General features: G+C 43.0%; 1 protein-coding gene across 3 annotated transcripts in view; it reads right to left on the minus strand.

Moving 5' to 3' along the window:
* Nucleotides 1-20,353, minus strand: part of SIL1 (SIL1 nucleotide exchange factor) — a 248,200-nt gene that overhangs the window by 129,153 nt on the left and 98,694 nt on the right. The window lies entirely within an intron of this gene.

The raw sequence follows: 20,353 nt of genomic DNA on the forward strand, positions 1-20,353 counted from the left end.
AATTATTGCCTTGTAACAAAATCAGAGTTATCTATTACTCTGGTATGTGTACATTTCTGAAGCTTTGTACCTATATCAAGTTTTGCAAGGGTAGAAAACAAGACCATAAATAAACAAATGGAAAACAGAATATGTTACCATTTCACTTTAGTAACAGAGGCTAAAAGTCAAATGCATTACATGGAAAGCCACTAAAACAGCCAAATATATAGACCTTGGGAATAGCAAAGCTGATACTGATACAGTCATTTGCGCTTTGCCCCATCCTGCAATCAATCTCTGGGCTACAGTACCTCAGAGTTCCTCCATTTCCAATTTGGAGGAGTAAATCTGATTATTCCTAGGGCCTGTGACAAGTGAGTAGACATAAAAAAACTGAGGACACAATGTCAAAAAGCTCAAATTTATAGCCACTTCATTATTTCACCAGTACAGTGGACTAAGAAACCAATTCCCCTTCTATTGGTATGGCTAATGGTCACTCTTACTCAAAGACCGCAGTGACCTAAACTGAGCAACAAAAGAGTCACCAGAAAGAAAGAAAAAAGCAATTCTCGGCCGGGCACAGTGGCTCATGCCTATAATCCCAGCACTTTGAGAGGCCAAGGCAGGCGGATCACGAGGTCAGGAGAGGAGATAAGACCATCCTGGCCAACATGGTAAAACCCTGTCTCTACTAAAAATACAAAAAATTAGCTGCGCATGGCAGCACACACCTGTAAACCCAGCTATTCGGGAGGCTGAGGCAGGAGAATTGCTTGAACCCAGGATATGGAGGTTGCAGTGAGCCGAGACCACACCACTGCACTCCAGCCTGGGCGACAGAGTAAGACTCCATCTCAAAAAAGAAAAAGCAATTCTTCCCCACCACCTCTGACCCTGTCCCAGGGCTAATTCTTGTTCTTTAACTTTTCCCTCCCCCACATTCAATCTAAAAACAAGTTGTTTCCCAAATTTTTCTGGGATTTCATGTGGCTTAATACATAATACCTTTATGAACAAAATACAATTCCTTTTTTGGATACAAAATAAATAAATCACTTCCAAACTACAAAAAGTATAAAACCATGACATATATCTCAGTTTCCCCTACATTTCTACTATCCAAACCCAAGCCAAGATTTTCTTGTTATTTTACATTTTTAGACACTTTACAGTGACCCAATCTACAACAAAACTCCATCTCCCTAAACTGTTGTTTTACGGACTGTGATTCCAGTCTAGCAACCTTTTTAATTCTCTCAGGAACTGACTGTTTAACCCCCTTAGCTTTTCCCAACAGCTACTACCATACCTCTTAAGCTCAGAAACAGAGATCTCACCATACAGCAAGAACTTTCCCAAAAGCCTCCTCTTTGAGAAAACCTCAACCTGAAAGGGCAGAGTAGAGGGCACAGTTCCACACAGAGGCACCAAAACAGTCACTGGAGTGATGGGAGTTGAGAGGTATCAAAAAGACACTTGATAACCCCAACACATCCAAAATCCTACCAATCAAATCTCATTGTTACAGAGTCAGCTCTTTGATCCAAATCTTCAGCTTATGCTAGGCCAAATCATATTTTAGTGCACCCTAGGAGGAGGAGATTATAGTGTTGGGGGGGAGTGGTATACATGATTGTGCTTCCTCATCATCCTCATTCTCTCTACCACACTCCAGACAAACTATAGCACAGAGCAAGAAGGCACCCATCCAGAGGGGAACTGAGAGATGGGATATTTAGTTTGGGCCCTGAGCCACTTGTGCAATATGGATGTATTTTTCCATGCAAAATCTCACATTCACATCTCTGGGTACACAAACAATATTTGGTTACTGCACACTTTTCTTTGACCAATCTCACCTTGCCTAAAAATAGTTACAAAGGGCTAAGCCTGGTGGCTCACATCTGTAATTCCAGCACTTCGGGTTTCCAAGGTGAGAGGATCTCTTGGGTCCAAGAGTTTGAGACCAGCCTGAGCAACACAGTGAGACCATATCTCTACCAAAAAAAATTTTTTTAAGTTACAAAGAATTATAATGGGCAAAAATTGTAATTGACAAAAAACTTCCTAATTCTCATTCCAGGTTTCAAAGGAATTTAAAAAAAAAGAGGAGGCCTTAAATTCTGGAATCATCTCTCCTGAAGCCCTCCAGACTTGATTTTTAGAATATAGGTCTTGAAAGCTAAGCATTTTCTCAGCTGATCCTTTAGATTTCACCAGACCTGCTTTCTCCACCACTTCCTGCTGAGGAGACGCAGAACAGCAGGAGAAGGCAAGGCAACTTGCACAGGCCAGCTGCACTACCAGTTGCGGCTTCTCTGCTCGGCCTCACAACCTGCATGTCAACTCTTCCCGATCCCAGTGGATAAAGAACCACTACCACACTGCATACATCAAATGCCAGGCACGAGGCAGACACCTGGCATTATTGCCAGTGGCTTTAGCTAGAAAAATCTAGCACTTTTCACTTGATGACTTTCAATTAACAAAACTGCCAAATAATAATGATAGTCACCAAGCAGCTGTTTAAGAGATACAGTGAGAGAGAGGACACTGTGTTTCCACATCAGCAGTCAATGAAGCTAGACCAGTATTGGCCATTCACTTTCTAGACCAGCACTGTCCAACAGAACTTTCTGCAATGACAGAAATGTTCTATATCTATGCTGGCTCTTACAGTAGCCCCTGGTCACATGTGGCTTTTGAGTACTTGAAATGTGACTAGTGATACTAAGAAACTGAATTTTTAATTTTTAAAATGTTAATTTTAATTTGAATAATCACAAATGGCTAGTGACTACCATATCAGATAGCACAGAAGTAGATCTTCATTTCACAAATAGTGCATCCCTGGAATATTGTGGGGGCCCAGTGAAACATCAGATGAAAAGGGGCTTTGAGAGGCATGGTGGGCAGCACAAGCATGAGTGGAATCCTGGCACCTTGCAGCAAAGGCCCCTTTGGGGGACTCAAATCTGGTTTACCACACTGAGTACCTCCTGCCAGTTCCAATTCAGGAGACCCTGAGCTAAGGAGTAAACCAGAGCAGTGGCTCTCCAGAGTAGTCAGCTAGGACACCAGGGGCCCATTAGCACTACATCTCTTCTGAGGACAAGAATTATGGGTAATTCGCTCTCTCCATAGCTAATTGTTATAACAGATACCCAACTCCCTGAAACAAAAAAGCTCAAGGGCCATCTCCACAATTGAAAGGAAGGCTGAGTATAATTGAATGCAAACATAAATAATGGATAAAAACAAGTACAGAATGTGCTGCCCTCCCAAACATTTCAAGAGAACTCTTTCAGAGATGGAGGAAGACAGGATAGAAAATAACTTACTAACAAAGGGCAAAGGGACAATGAACTGCACTGTATTTTAGTTCAAGTGGCTGCAAATAGAACAAAATGGAAAGTTAAACTCTACTGAATAATGTCTTATAAGACTAACTAAAACCAAAAGTTCAAAAAAGTAAGAAATTCACTTCACAACCATTTTATTCATATACAGCCCTTGGGGTTTTCCCCATTTCTGAGGTTTGAAGGAATCATCTCCATTAGCAAATATGCACTGGCTACACCAACATTTTACAATGACTTTTTTCTTCCCCACACAAAATCCAACTTTAGAAAACCAAAAGCAAGTACTTGAAAACCTGGGATTCCTACTTTCTCTCATGTAGCCACAGCTATCATCTCTCAGCAAGTCTCCAAAACCTATATTTACACTTTTGATCTTAAACAAAATAATTTCTTACATAACTGAAAGCTACCAACTTTACTGGGGGTGGGGGGTGGCACATATTATTGTACTTGGCAATAGACTGTGAATGACGTATTTTTCTCCAAATAAAACTAAATATAAACATAAAACTTGCTGGATACAGATTTTACCACCCATTGGACACGCTAATGAAAACAGTTAAATCATTAGGTTTTTTTATTAAGAAGTCAACATACGTCCATTCATTTTCACACAATGCATACAGTGTGGACACAAATGGATCATTCCATAGAAAAAGCTGTGGGCTAATGTTGTCCTGAAAGATTGAACACTGGCTAGCTAGATTATGCCAAGTCCTGGCTAGAGCTTTTAATCTTAATCTGACTACTGTTCAGTCTCTGCCAAAAACCAACCTGACAGAGCAGATATTTGAGAAAGATAGCCTAAAGGACAGGCTCTTTATGTATTCTACTAAGAGGATTCTATATTGCACTCTAGTACCAGCTTAAGACAGAAGCATACGCATTAGATTTGTCCCATAAAAGACAAACTCATACAACACCACTTGTATGTCCTCAAATTTTGTTCAGGGTCTATTACATAAGGAACAGACTGCAAAATCCATTTCTGTCTTTTCTGAAACAAGCTTGTCATTGTCCAGTACATGGTTAATCTCTATGATAAAAATGCTTTCAGATCAATTCTTACCAGCACCAGGAAAAAGCTGCTTTCTCAGCAGACAACTGACTGCTGAGAACTATTAGCTTTTTAATTAAGTGACAATTATGTGATTCATCATATTTCCCTTTTTCTCTTGGCTACCAGGATGTTCAGAAACTATATTTAATATTTGGAACCTATAACCAAAGTAGCCAAGTTGGTTACGATATTTGTTTTTCGCCAGTCCCATACCCATAGAATTTAAATTAGTTTCAATTTATATTTAAGCAGTCTTCCATATATGTGTATTTCACTAAAAGCTAATTAAAATCCTTTTTATTAGCAGGCAGCCCTAAAAAAGAGTTGGACTACCTCACTAAGCACAGCATTAACCACTGTTATCGCAATATGGCGTCAATGTTGATCCACGTGATAAATTCCTGTCCTACGACAGACATTCAAGGGAAGGGAAGTGGGTGCAGGCAGGGCACTGGGAAGGGCAGCATGCTACAGGACACAGAGTCACTCAAGAATAATGAAGGTGAGAAAATGCCCTTTCAAAAACAATTAGATGTGGACTGCAATATAAATTTTTTTATTTATTTTTCTGAGACTGGGTCTCACTCTGTAGCCCAGGCTGGAGTGCAGTGGCACAATTATGGCTCACTGCAACTTCTGCCTTCTGGACTCAAGCCATCCTCGTGCCTTAGCCTCCCAAGTAGCTAGGACTACAGGTACACGCCTCCATATCCAGCTAACAATATAAATTTTAGACAGGGCAGATATTTTCTACAAATAAGAAAACATGACAAAGAGCTCAAGAAACCCTCCCTAGTTCTTGGCCCTCTACACTGTACCACCCTGCTGTGCCATGAACCACTGTCATGAATGGAGCCTCTATAGACTATGTGGATGGCTACAAGAACCACAGAAGACCAGGCACGGTGGCTCACACCTGTAATCCCAGCACTCTGGGAGGCTAAGGCAGGCAGATCACCTGAGGTCAGGAGTTTGAGACCAGCCTGGCCAACATGGTGAAACCCCATCTCTACTAAAAATACAAAAATTGGCCAGGCACAGTGGCACAAGCCTGTAATCCCAGCTACTCAGGAGGCTGAAGCAGGAGAATCGCTTGAACCTGGGAGGCAGAGGTTGCAGTGAGCTGAGATTGTGCCACTGCACTCCAGCCTGGGCAACAGAGCAAGACTCTGTCTTAAAAAAAAAAAAAAAAAAAAACACACTGAGACCAGCCCAAGCCATTCTCATTGCAGCCTAGTAAATATGTACAGAGGAAGTGAGAAGACTTCTAATCTTTAACAGCATAAGTGGGAAGAGGGCACAATTCTAAAAGAAATCTAGCGTTACAAATTACCACTTGGTACTGGGCATCAGAATAGCTGCTATACACACATCATCTTGTTTAATTTTCACAACAATCGTATGGGGTAGGTATTCCCATTTTACAGATGAGAATTCTTTGGTTACACAACTAGTACAATTCGACAAATGTTTACCAAACAGAAATTACCAGGCATTTTGTATCCTGCAACTCACAGTGGTCCCTGCCTAGAGCAGCCTTCAGGCTGATGATAGAACTGAGTCTCTAACCAGGTTTGTATGGCTTCAAAAGCAGCTCTTCCATTGCCCAACACTGCCTCTTCTCTGTGTCTGAGCCAGTGTGAGGGTATGCTAAGTCTGACAGCACCTCAGGAACAACCAAATCCTGACTAGCTGTCAACACCTTCCCTGCCCACCCCAAGAAAGCTGATTGAAACAAAATAGGAAAGTCTCTCCCCATGTGCTACGAGTCATTTGATACAAAGACCAGAATCTATGTTCCAAGATAGGGCCTGGAAGCCCCCGCAAAGCAGACATTATTAAAGCTCAAAAGAGAAATTGGTGGAGACTGGTATAATAATGGATTCCCTAAGGGCTGAACAGCTCAGCCCCTTTGGTCCAAAACCCTTCTATCATTCTTCCTGTCATTCTTGGAAGGCAGCAATCCACACTTCAATTACTTGGTGTCTTGATGAACTGCTGAACTGAATTTATCTAATGCCAGGTTAGGGCCAAGGTTGCTATGTGGGAATGGATTCCTCTAGAGATCAGTAGGAACACACGTGAAACTTCCAATCACGTTCTTATCAATCATAATCAGTGAGATCCTAGTCAGGAAGCTGATCATGGATTAAGCCCATCAGATCAGCCCCATCAGTCATATAGCTCCAGCCATGGAAAGTCAGTCCCTCCAGAACTAGACGAACAGGAAGGCCCCAGGATACCCAGGAGAGAGCAGGCCAACTCAAAAAGCACTGAAGCAGCAGTCTTTGAGCATGGGCACTGGGCCAGGCCCTGCAGGGGCTCAAGGATTCAAATGATATCAAATGCTCCTGATTTAGGAGCAAGAAGCAGGGAATAAAGCAAGTCCATAAATTACTGTAACCTGAGGCTTGATGTGAGCTTCATGAAAGAGGGTGTGGAGGGGAAGGGGAATATAAGTAAGAGCACCTGCCACTGGGAGAAACTAGGGAGGTGAAAATTCAGATGTACCTTGAAGGTTGAGGACAACTTTTTTTCTTGCTTTATGTTTTCTCATCACTACAAAAATACACAAACATTATTTTTAAAAAATCAAATGTTACAGGAATATATTATCACCCTGTAATTCCCATAATCATCATTTCTCTTCAAGTATAGTAATTAACTAGGGCACAGTTTTGATTTTTTTCTCTATATACATTTACACTTATCACTAATAATTTTTTCTAGAATGGAATCATACCATACATACTGTTGTGCAACATGCTTCACCATCTAGCAGCATGCCGTGAATAGCATTCTGTGGCAACAAATGTACATCCCAACAGTGCCACAGTATTCCATTGCAATGGATATAAAAGAATATGGTTTTAACAGGTAAAAATGATACAGGCTACGGGACAGGGGAGTGGAGAAGGAGAGAAGAGAAAAAGCTACAGGGTGAAAAGTAGCATGAACAAAAACAGGGAGGAAGGAAAGTCCAGGGCACAATCAGGGGAAACAGAAGCAGTCCCATGGCTAGAAAATGAAGTGAGTGTGTACAGGACCATAGTGGAAAGAAAGGGGGAGGTCGTGGGGCCTCACAGTTCAGGTTGAGAAGTTGGATCTTAACTCTAAACAGTGGGAAACCACTTCGGTTTCTTCAGGGAAAAATCTTGTGACAATAAGAACAGTGGCTTTGAAAGACTAATATGGTGGCCAGCAATTGTATGATGCACCGAGAGGCAAATACACCTGGCGTTGGGAAAACTAGGTAGGGAGCTGTTGGCATGGCTTTGAAAGAAGTCATGGAGTGGAAACGAGAGCAGTGGGAATGGAAATAAGTGATGGGACAGAACAATGCAAGTGACTAGGCTGGGAGAAAGGAAGGAAGGAGATGCCCAAGTTTCAAGGTGAGGTAACTGGGAGAATGCTGATGTCATGATTCAACAGGAAGAACAAGTTTGGAGGGAAATTATCATAAGGCTGGTTTAGAAGACTGTGGAGCATGAATGGGACAGGCAAATATATACCAGGGGCTGAAAACATGGGATGGGGCACAGCAAGTGAGGATGAGGCTGGAAACACAGGCTTGGATGTCATCTGCATGGCAATGAGGGCTCAAGCCAGAAATCTCTGAGGGAGAAAGTGAAGACAGAAGAAACAATATTTATGACAGCCTTGATAAATGGCTACATCTTTCCAGATGAAAGAAGAAAAGGAGTCAGGCAAGAGCTAACAATGGACTCCAGTGAAACAACAGATGTAGAAGCAATTTGCCGGCCAGCTTGGTGGTTCACATCTGTAATCCCAACACTTTGGGAGGCCAAGGCAGGAGGATGGCTTGAGCCCAGGAGTTTGAGACCAACTGCTCTCCTGGGCAACATACTGAAACCCCGACTCTACCAAAAAAAAAAAAAAAAAAAATTAGCTGGGTGTGGTGGTGCACACCTGTGGTCCCAGTTACTCAGGAGGCTGAGGCAGGAGGATCCCTTGAATCTGGGAGGTCAAGGCTGCAGTGAGCCATGACTGCACCACTGCACTCCAGCCTGAGCAACAGAGTGAGACCGTCTTAAAAAAAAAAAAAGAAAGAAGAAGAAGAAGAAGCAATTTGCCAAATGTAACTTCTACATAAATGAGTTTCATTTTTTTATTTTTATTTTATTTTATTATTATTAGTTTTTGAGACGGAGTTTTGCTCTTATTGCCCAGGCTGGAGTGCAATGGCACTATCTCGGCTCACTGCAACCTCTACCTCCCAGGTTCAAACAATTCTCCTGCCTCAGCCTCCCAAGTAGCTGAAATTACAGGCATGCACCCAGCTAATTTTTTTTTGTTTTTAGTAGAGATGGGGTTTCACCAGTTGGCCAGGCTGGTCTCGAAATCCTAACCTCAAGTGATCCCCCCGCCTCGGCCTCCCAAAGTGCTGGGATTACAGGCATAAGCCACCGCGCCTGGCCATAAATGAGTTTTAAAATAAATTATTGGCCGGGCACGGTGGCTCATGCCTGTAATCCCAGTTCTTTGGGGGCTGAGGTGGATCACTTGAGGTCAGGTGTTCGAGACCAGCCTGGCCAAAATGGTGAAAACCTGTCTCTACTAAAAATACAAAAATTAGCTGGGCCTGGTGGCACGTGCCTGTAATCCCAGCTACTTGGCAGGCTGAGGCAGGGGAATAACTTGAACTCGGGAGGCGGAGGTTGCAGTGAGTTGGGATCGCGCCATTGAGCTCCAGCCTGGGCAACAGAGTGAGACTCCATCTGAAAAAGATAATAATAATAATTAATTATATTTCTTTTTTTAAAAAAATTATATAAATAGAAATGGGGTCTTGCCATGTTGCCCAGGCTGGACTCGAACTCCTGGACTCAAGCAATCCACCCACCACAGCCTCCACAAATAGTAGGATTACAGGTATGAGCCACTGCGCCTAGCCAATATATTTCTTTCTGCATCCCCAACTCATACTCCACTCTTCAGGCCAACAATCAGACATCAACACCAGCCCAGACCCCAGGACCCTAACTTCCACCCTCTAGGCATTACTTCATTCCTAATCCAACATCCTGCTACAATCCCATCTCTTTCCCATATGACAACAGGGTAAGGGAATCAAAGGGGTTGGTAAGTATCTTAGAAATGATAGGTGCCATGAGGTCCATGCTGTGTGGGGAAGAGTGAGGCCACAAGGACATTGAAAGACTCTAAGAACCAAGACAGGCCTATAATCCCAGCTACTTTGGAGGCGGAGGTGGGAGAACTGCTTGAGCCCAGGAGTTTCCAGGCTGCAGTGAGCTATGATGATGCCACTGCACCCCAGCTTGGGTGACAGAGCGAGACCCTATCTCAAAAAATAAAAATAAGATGACCGCTGATGGGCTACGGTCCTGGCTCCCTGAGGTGAAACAATAGGCTTATGGGAACTGGGGGAGCAATCATACTGTTTTGAAGGAGCAGTCATACTGTTTTAAGTTCTGGGAGAGAAGATGATAGAGGAGGTGAGGCTGACAGGTTATGAGAGGAAAATGTCAAAAGTAGGGGAAGGCCACAGGAGAAGTGGGTATGGACCCTAGAGTTTCTCAGGATATAGGAGCAACTGGGCTTAAGAGAAAACCTTCTCCCTTACACGAAGTTCTCAAACAATGGGAAGAAGAAAAAGCCTCCTCAGGGAGAGGTTACCAGACCACCCTTCCACATCCCAAGTGGCTAATGTGGCTAGCATCCAGCCACCCACCCACAGCCAGGTGCTAACTCCCTCCCTCCTCCAAACCAGCCAAGGCAGCTGGCATCCATGTCTACCATAACGTGGGTACCTCCCTGGCCCACCATGGAACACTGCCTCTGCTCCAGGTTCTATCTTTTGCCCTCTCTTTCCATGCTAAGCAATCATTAGGCCCGTGGAGCTGCTGCCACTGGAGCTCAGACTCCTCTGAAAAGATGACAGAGAATCTGACCCTCTGCTTCCTGCTGCTGTTCTGCCCACAATGATTCTTTCATTCACTTGTTCAGCAAACAGTTGCTGACTGCTGACTAAGTGCCCTTTCCTTTTTGTCATTTCTCTGACAAATAACAGTGAAGTCAAAAATATCATGATACATTTTCAAAATCCAAATCATTCCTGGTCAGTTGACTGGCTGACAATAAAGCCTTTCTAATAAGTGGGATTTCATTCCCCATGGGAACACATGCCCTGTCCTCAAATGCCAGGGCTGAGCTCATTCTACCTGAAAAGCAGAGTGTAACTTCTGATGCCACCTCCACTACCCCACCCAGCTCCTGTCCATCAGCTCAGTTTCTAAGAACAATTTCTGGGGCAATAATGGGAAGAGTCCTTGTGAAGGAAGTCCAGTGCGCACATGCCTGGACTCCAAGCTATTCCAGCTGGACTCCCAACTAGACTGCCTATACTGTGGCAGATAAGCCCAGAATCCTCCATGGCCCTTTCAAGGGAAGACTTGGCTTTGGTCAGCAGACAGTCTACACTTTTCAGCTCCTGCAGGGTCTGCCTCAGTTGCAGAGAGCTACTTTGCATGAAGTCATGATTGTTCAGGGCAGCCTGTAACTAGTGACTGAGCCAGGCATGGATATAAAAACCTAACCATTTTGGCCTAATCCAGGATCATCTGAAGGACAATACTCACTTCAGAACTCCTCACTGGGATGCACAAGACTTCATCAGGCTTGCATCAAAGTTTGACTGCTTCCTCTGCCCAATCCTACTTCCTCCCCCTTCCTTTCGTAGGGGTCGATCTCTAATAAACATACTGCATTCAAACCTCTATCTCAGCATCGGCTTCAGGAGAACCCAACCCACAACACTTACCAAAAGTTTTTCAAATTTGAGAAGCTGCTACACCTTGTGGGTTCTGTTTGTGGCAGAACTCCAAGCTCTAGTATATACGGTTGGAACACTGTCTTAGAAAGGAGGAGGCAGAAATAGTAAATATCCCCTCTGTGACTATATAACATTTGAAAGACTCCTGAGAAGGCCTTTTCTGAACTGAAACAGTGGGAAAAGATTTCAACTGTCCAGCACCACCCATAAATCATAACCACATTCTCTAGTTAGCACATATTACTCACTACTCAATCACTAGTTCAGATTCTTACCCTTCCCTTGAACTTCTGACTCTCCACTCTCAGTGGAGGCCTGGCCTTCTACATCACAGAGCAAACAGAAGCTGTCAGACAGGGTCTCCCCAGCTTCCCACCAGCAAACGGATGGAGTCCACCTTTTGAAGAACTTTACTTCTTACCCACCCTCTCTCCTGAAGCTTCCACCTGTCCCTATGTACTAGTGTCTCTCATCAGCATTTATAAATAGTTTCTTTTTGTTAAAAAAGACATAAAGAGTCCATCAGCAGATGAATAAACAAATTTGCCCATACAATGGTATCTCCATACAATGATACATTATTCAGCCATAAAAAGGCATGAAGTATTGATACATGCTACATCATGGGTGAACTTCAAAAATTATTATGCTCAGTGAAAGAAGACAGACACAAAAACTCATGTATGTATGACTCCATTTACATGAAATATCCAAAATGAGTAGATCCATAAAGACAGAAAGGAGCTTTGTGGTTGTCAGATGTTAGAGGATAGGGAAATGTGGATAAACTGCTCAGCGGGTATGGGATTTCCTTTTGAGGTGATGAAAATGTTTTCAGATTAAATAGAAGTGGTGATTGCACAACATAATGAATGTACTAAATACCACTAAGCTTCTCACTTTAAAATGATTAATTTTATATTATATAAATTTAACCTCAATGTAAGAAAAAGAGTAAAGAAAAACTTCCCTAGACCTCTTCTGGGTAGCATCTTTTCTCATCTCCTTTCATTTTTCTTATACTGATAACTTCTCAAGGAATGTCTAGACCTCCTTACCCGCCATTCACTCCAAAGCCCACTCCACTCTCACCCAGTGACAACCACTGATGCTTCTCACTCCTCCCCTCCTGAGATTTCTTGGCAGCACATGACACAGGAGGCCAGTTCCTCAGTCCTAAAGTAAGTATTCTGCCCTGACTTCCTTGAGACTGAATACCTGATGAGTTCCTGCCGCTACAGCCTCTCCTTTGCCAGCTCACCCTCTTCTACCTGACTGTTAAGAGTTGAAACTTCTCAGGATGCTCTTGATTCTCTTCTGGGGCTCATCAGTTCTCATGTCTCCAACTGCCATCTAGATACACATACACACAAACAGGAGCGCACAGAAATAAAACTAGAATGACCTACTGGATAATAAAACATATTGCAAAACCTCTACAATTAAAATGGTTTGATACTGGTGCATGAATAGACAGAATTACCAATGAAGCAGAAAAGAACGTTCAAAAACAGACCCAACTGCACACAGAAATTTAATATACAGTAAGAGCAGCATCTCAAATCTATAGGGAAAGCACTTTCTTTTTTAGACAGGGTCTCGCTCTGTCGGCCAGGCTGGAGTGCAGTAGTATGATCACTGCAACCTCAAACTCTTGGGCCCAAGTGATTCTCCCACCTCAGCTTCTGGAGTAGCTAGGACTACAGGCACGCACCACTACACCTGGCTAATTTTTTTTCTTTTTTGTAGAGAGAGGATCTCTCTCTGTTGCCCAGACTGGTCTCAAATACCTGGCTTCAATCCCTCTGCCCACCTCAGCCTCCCAAAGGGCCGGGATTGTAACAGGAGTGAGCCACTGCACCTGGCCAAGTCAAACTTTTTAATAAGCAGTGTTGGGATAACTCAACAGACATACTGAAAAAGGTAAAAATTAACCCCATGTCTTATGCCTACATGTCAAGATAAATTCCAAACAAATTAAATCTTTAAATATACAAAATGAAAACATATAAGTACCAAAAGAAAGCATAGGTCAACTACTCTATAATCTGGGAGTAGTAAATAATAACTTTCCTAATTATAAGTTGGTGGCAACAACTTGTTGAAAGTAAATAACTTTCCTAATTATAATTCAAAATCCAAAAGAAATCACAAAAATATTAATTTGATTATGCAAAAATAAAAAGTTTCATAAAAAATAAAAATGCATGGAAAAATATCATAAGCAAAAAAGACAAATGTCAAACTAGGTAAAGTATCTGCAATTTAATATCATACAGTGTTAATATCCCCAATATATAAAAAACTTTTAAAAAATAAGGAGAAAAAGACCAAAAACACCATAGAAAAAAAAGACTACAGATATAAACAGGCAGGTCACAGAAAAAGAAATACAATGCTATTTGACTCTATGAAAAGATGTTCAACTTTGCTCATCACATGACAAAGGTAAACTAAAACTACAGTAGAAAACTGCTTTCCACCTATTAGGTTGTAAGTACTTTGCAGGCGAGACTAGGGAAATGAAATTTGCATATACAGCCCCTATAAAGGGGAATTTCACAACATCTAATAAAATTATAACTGCATTTACCCTCTGACCCAGAAGTCTGACTTCTAGGAAGTGACTGCAAAGATATGTTGGCAATAACCTGGATGAGCCTGGAAGTAGATTCTTTTCCAGAGCCACCAGAAAGGGACACAGGCTGGCCAACACCCTGGTTTCAGGCTGTGAGACCCTGAACAGAAGACTCGGCTAACCAGGACCTAGATTTCTGACCTACATCAACTATGAAATAATAAATGAGACGGTGTTTGAAGCCACTAAGTTGGTAGCAATTTGTTTCACAGCTGTAATTTGCAATACAGCCCTGCAGATGGGGGAAAGGGTTCACACCAAGGCTGGAAATGGGAGTAAGTGGACTGTGTGAGATCTTAGGCCATCTAGTTTGGCTGAAACAGCAGACAGGCAGAGCTAAGGACTTAGAATAGCTGAGGTTCTTGAGGCCAGCCCTCCTTGCCTGACCATCCAACGGGAGTATGGGAGCAGGAGGTGAAGAAAAAGGTCAAGGAGGGGAAACCCCTGGCAGGCTGCATCGCTGGTACTGATAAAAAGCATATGATCACTAAGACTTCAGATTTACCCTAAAGAATCTATAAGTACTTCTGTTTCTTCTACTTTCCCTTCTCCCTCTAGGCCTCCCCTCCCTTCTTTCCTGGACACTCAGACTTTAAACTGGATGGCCTTGAAAAAGGTAGGAAAAAAATTTTAACAAAAAGGGAGCCCGTTATTTGGTAGAAATTTCTCCTTTATAAGTTTTCCTTTTATATAAGTCTATTTCTGTAGATAAATTGAACCCAACTGTGATATTTAAATCTTTTTAAGAAAGTACATTCTGTTTTACTTGCAAAAAGAGGGGACCCTTGGCCTCTTCCTTGAGACAGGCGAAATGGAAGGGGATGCAAGATACCCTGCTTATTTATCTCCAAAAGAAATCTATAGCCCCAAGCCCAGCCCAATTTTTGTGCCCAGCAGGAACAGGCCTTTGTTCAGAGAACACCACAGGTATGATGGGCACCACACCAAAAACAGAAAGCAGAACTGCTACATCTTTGGGCTCAAGACAACGGGAACATGAAAACAACAGGAGATGGAGAGTGCCAGGCACAAGGGAAATACCTTTTATCTTACATTTTGTTGCTCCTAATGACCTTGTTCAGGCCTCAAATCAGTATGACTTCATTCTTTGGGAAGTATATTCTATGGAAGCTTTAAAATATATTATGAGGTTGCTATGGTTTAAATGTGGCCTCCAAAGTTCATGTGTTGGAAACTTAAACCTGAATGTGACAATGTTGAAAGAGGTGATTAGGTCATGAGGGCTTTGCCCTCATGAATGATTAATGTCACTATCACAGGAGTGGGTACGTTTTCGCAAGAGTAGCTTATTAAAAAAGCAAGTCCAGCTGGGTGCAGTGGTGTGCCCCTATAGTCCTAGCTTCCCAACTACATGGAAGGCTGAAACGCGAGGACTTGCTTGAGCCCAGGAGTCCAGCCCAGGCAACATAGCAACACTCCGTCTCTTTTGTTCCCCCCCACAAAAGGCAAGTTCAGCCCCATTCTGCTCTCTCTCCAGCACCTGCTCTGTCACCACATGATGCCTTTGGCCACGTATGCCACAGCAACTAGGCCCACAACAGATGCAGCTCCTCAAACTTGGATATCCCAGTCTCTAGAATTGTAAGAAATAAATCTATGCTCTTTAGAAATTACCCAGTCTCAATTATTCTGTTACAGCAGCATAAAATGTACTAAGACAGAGATAAATCAAGTTCTAACACAGGGAGACAGGTGCTATTGAACAGGTGCTGTCCACAATCCTTCAGAGCACAGTTAGCTCCATCTCTCTTCCCACACTAACCCAGTCCATGTGTGTGAAAAGGTAATAACCTGACACCATCTCCATACCCTGGCCATTGCGCTGAGGATAGAAGAGATTGGTTCTTCTCCGTGATGGTTAATGGAGGTCTTCAAAACTCTTTCAATCCCTTACCCATCACATTTTTCTAAGGTACTTTTAAATCCTTTCAACTCTGTATCTACAACACACTGTGTGAGGTAAATTTTCTTTCATTTGTCCCAAATTTAATTCCCTTGGGATCACATGATGTCAGGCTCTACTGAACAGGATTTGTTGAACCAGTCCACATTCCCACTGTCTTTACCCTATAAATTTTCAGTGCATGGCAAAGAGAAGCTCAATACATACTGTGAGTAGATGAATTTTCCTTCTCTGGCTTTACTCCACATCAAAAAGTCCCATGCTTTCCCCCACTGTCTTCAAATCCACACATACTCCACATCTGTCATGGGCTGAACTAGAATCAGAAATAAGTGTTCCTCCTCTCAGGAAGCCAGTCCTGGATCATGTTTCAGGTTTAAACATGAAATGGGGAGGGTATCATCATAAACCAGCCCTCACCTGCAGTGGAAACAATTTCTGCCAGGAAAGTAGTAAATGAAGCTATTTATTTGCTCTTCCTGCTGATGGAGTAAACACATCGTGTTTCTGTACAACCCACCTCCAACCTGACTCTCATTTCCATGCTGAGCAAAAGTGGAAAAGAAACAATAGGAATCATGTCCCCATTGGAATGGGAAACCACTGGAAATCTCAAAAGAGAAACAAAGGCCTAAACACAAACTCCTCACACACCTTAAGAATAAACAGGTGATACAACAGAATTCATTCTATCATTCATTAGCAAATCTTTATTGAATACCTGTTATGAGCCAAGCACAGCCCTGGGCTCTGAAGATCCAGATGTGAGCAAGACAGACCAAAATCTCTGTCCACTCAGGGCTTACATTCTAGTAGTGGAAACAGACAATAAACAACACTAAGTAAAATCTATAGATTAAATAATAAGTGCTAAGAAGCAAAATAATTCAGGGAAAGGGATATGAAATGTTAAGAAAGGCTAAAACATTTTTGAAAGGGTAGACAGAGATGGCCTCATAGACAAGGTTAGTTTTGTTTTTGGTATTATTTTGGACTTACAGAAAACTCAGTGATAGTACAGAGAGTTCCTAGACTTTCTGTACAACATTTACTCAGTTTCAGTTCCCCTAATGCTATCATCTTATATTACCATAGTACAGTTGTCAAAAACTAAGAAACCAACATTGGTATATTAGTGTTAACTAGACTCCAGACTCTTTATGTTTCACTAGTTTTTCCATGAATATCCTCTTCCTGTTCCAGCATCCAATTCACAATACCACAATGCATTTACATGTCATGTCCTCTCTGGTCTATGCCAGTTTCTCAGTCTTTCCTTGTTTATCAAAACCATGATAGTTTGCAGAGTACTGGTCAGGTATTTTACAGAATGTTCCACCATCTGGGTTTGTCTGATGTTTTTCTCATTAGACTGGGGTCGTTGGTTTTGAGGAAGAATACCACAGAGGTAAAGTGTCCCTTTGTCTCATCATACCATAGGGTGCATCATACCCACATGACAACACTGGTGATATTACCCTGGCTCACTTGGTACCCTTGATCACAGATAGTACTTACCAGATTTCTCCACTGTAAAGTGACTATTTTTCCTTTTCCAAAATGTGTTCTTTACAAATGAGTCAGTAAGTCTAGCCCAACTGGAAAGATGTAAGCTCCACCTTCTAGAGGGGGGAGTATCTATATATATATTATTGGAATTCCTTTTTTTTTTTTTTTTTTTTGAGAGCATCTCACTCTGTCTCCCAGGCTGGAGTACAGTGGTGCGATCTCAGCTCAATGCAACCTCCACCTCCTGGGTTCAAACAATTCTCGTGCCTCACCTCCTGAGTAGCTGAATTACAGGCGTGCGCCACCATACCCAGCTAATTTTTGTATTTTTAGCAGAGATGGGGTTTCACCATGTTGGCCAGGCTGGTCTTGAACTCCTGGCCTCAAGTGATCCACCTGCCTTGGCCTCTCAAACTGCTGGGATTACAGGCATAAGCCACATGCCCAGCCCTATTATTGGAATTCTTCTGCAAGAAAGATTTAACTTTTGGCTGGGTGTGGTGGCTCACGCCTGTAATCCAAGCACTTTGAGAAGTGCAAAAAATACAAAATTACAAAAAATACAAAAATGAGCCATTGTGGTGGCACACACCTGTAGTCCCAGCTACTCAGGAGGCTGAGGTGGGAGGACTGGTGGAGCCAGGGAGGTCAAGGCTGCAGTGAGTCGTGACTGTGCCACTGCACTCCAGCTGGAGCAACAGAGCAAGACCCTGTGTCAAAATTAAAAAAAAAAAAAAATTTAAAGAAAGAAAGATTTAACTTTTGAGAAGACACAGAACAAGATGGTGGAATAGAAGGCTCCATCAATTGTCCCTACTGCAAGGACACCAATTTAACAACTATCTGCAAAAGAAAAGCACCTTCATGAAAACCAAAAATCAGGTGAGCATTCACAGTGCCTCTTTTAACTCTGTGTCGCTGAAAGACGCACTGAAGAGATAGAAAAGATAGCCTTGGATTGCTAATGCCCACCCCCCCAACAGTGGCAGTATGGTATGAAGAATGTCTCTGGGCACTGGCAGAGGGAGAGCACAGCAACTGTGAGGCACTGAACTCTGCGCTGTCCTATTAGAGCAGATAGAAAAACTGGACCAAACTCAGCTGACGCCCACCCATGGAGGGAGCATTTAAACCAGCCCACACCAACAGGGAATCACCGATCCCGGCAGTTTAAACCTGAGTTCCCACAAACCTTGCCGCCACAGGCTAAAGTGCTCTGGGTCTCTAAGTAAACTTGAAAGCCTGTCTAGACCGCAAGGACTGTAACTCTCAGGTGAGTCCAAGTGCTGAACTGGAACCAGAGACAGTAGACGGTGGGGCGGCAGAAGGGTGGGAAACACAATCTCCTAAGACACTAGCCAAGGCGCCTAAGGGAATCCTGGCAGCATCCCTCCTCTAACCCTAGGCTGCACAACTCACAGCTCCAAAAGAGGCCCCTTCCTTCTGCTTGAGAAGAAGAGAGAAAAGAGTGGGGAGGACTTCATCTTGCCTCTTGAATACCAGCTCAGCCACAGCAGAACAGGGCACCAGTCAGAGTTGTGAGGCACCTGTTCTAGGCCCTAGCTCCCAGATGACATTTCTAGACACACCCTGGCCAAAAGGGAACTTGCTGCCTTAAAGGGAAGGACCCAGTCCTGGCAGCATTCATCATCTGCTAACTGAAAAGCCCTTAGACCCTGAATAACCAGCAATGATGCCCAGGTACCATGCTGAGGGCCTTGGGTAAGCCTCTGAGACAGCTCAGCCACAGGTGGGTAGAGCACCAAGCAGGGCCCTGGGGTCCCAGATTCCAGGATCTGACTCTTGGATGACATTTCTGGACCTACCCTGGGCCAGAAGGGAGCCCACTGCCCTGAAGGGTGAGTCCCAGGCCAGGCAGCATTTACCACAAGCTGACTTAAGAGCCCTTGGGCCTTAAGGGAACATCGGTGGTAGTCTGGCAGTACTCCCCATGGGCCTGTAGTGGTGGTGGCCACACTTTCCAAAGGTGGCCTTTGGAAAGGGGAGGGAAGACTGTGTCTTGTGGTTTAAGTGCCACCTCAGCTGCAATACCACAGAACACCAGGTAGATGTCTAAGGTTTTTTACTCTAGTCCCTGACTCCCAGGCGGCACCTCTAGAGCGAGGTGCCGTCTGGGAATGATGTCCCACACAGCACCTGGGGGAGCTGGCTGCCCTGAAGGGAAGGATATGGGCCTGGCTGGCTTTGCTACCTGCTCATTGTAGAACCCCAGGGCCTTGAGTGAACATAGGCAATAGCCAGGGAATGGTTACAGCATTGGAATAACTTAAAGACTCCCCCAAAAAACTATTAGAATTAACAAACAAATTCAGTAAAGATACAAAATCAACATACAAAAATCAGTAGCATTTCTCTTTTTTTTTTTTTTTTTTTTAAAAAACTTCTCACCGTCACCCAGGCTGGAGTGCAGTGGCTTGATCTCAGCTCACTGCAACCTCCACCTCCCCAGTTCAAGCAATTCTCCTGCCTCAGCCTCCCAAGCAGCTGGGACTACAGGAACACGCCACTACGCCTGGCTAATTTTTGTATTTTTAGTAGAGACACGGTTTCACCATATTGGCCAGGCTGGTCTTGGACTCCTGATCTCATGATCTGCCCACCTCGGCCTCCCAAAGTGCTGGGATTACAGGAGAGAGCCACCGTACCCAGCCCTAAAAATCAGTAGCATTTCTATATGCCAACAGTGAACAATCTGAAAAAGAAATTTAAAAAGTAATCTCATTTACACACATAAAATTAAATATCTAGGAATTAACTTAACCAAAGAAGTGAAAGATCTCTACAATGAAAACTATAAAACACTGATGAATGAAATGGAAAAAGGACACCAAAAAATGGAAAGAGATTCCATGTCCATGGATTGGAAGAATCAATGTTGTTAAAATGTCCATAGTACCCAAAGCAATCTACAGATTCATGCAATCCCTATTAAAATACCAATGACATTCTTCATAGAAATAGAAAAACCAATCCTAAAATTTATATGGAACCACAGAAGAACCAGAATAGCCAAAGCTATTCTTAGCAAAAAGAACAAAAC

The sequence above is a fragment of the Pan paniscus genome, chromosome 4 (assembly GCF_029289425.2).
Source record: "Pan paniscus chromosome 4, NHGRI_mPanPan1-v2.0_pri, whole genome shotgun sequence".
Taxonomy (NCBI): domain Eukaryota; kingdom Metazoa; phylum Chordata; class Mammalia; order Primates; family Hominidae; genus Pan; species Pan paniscus.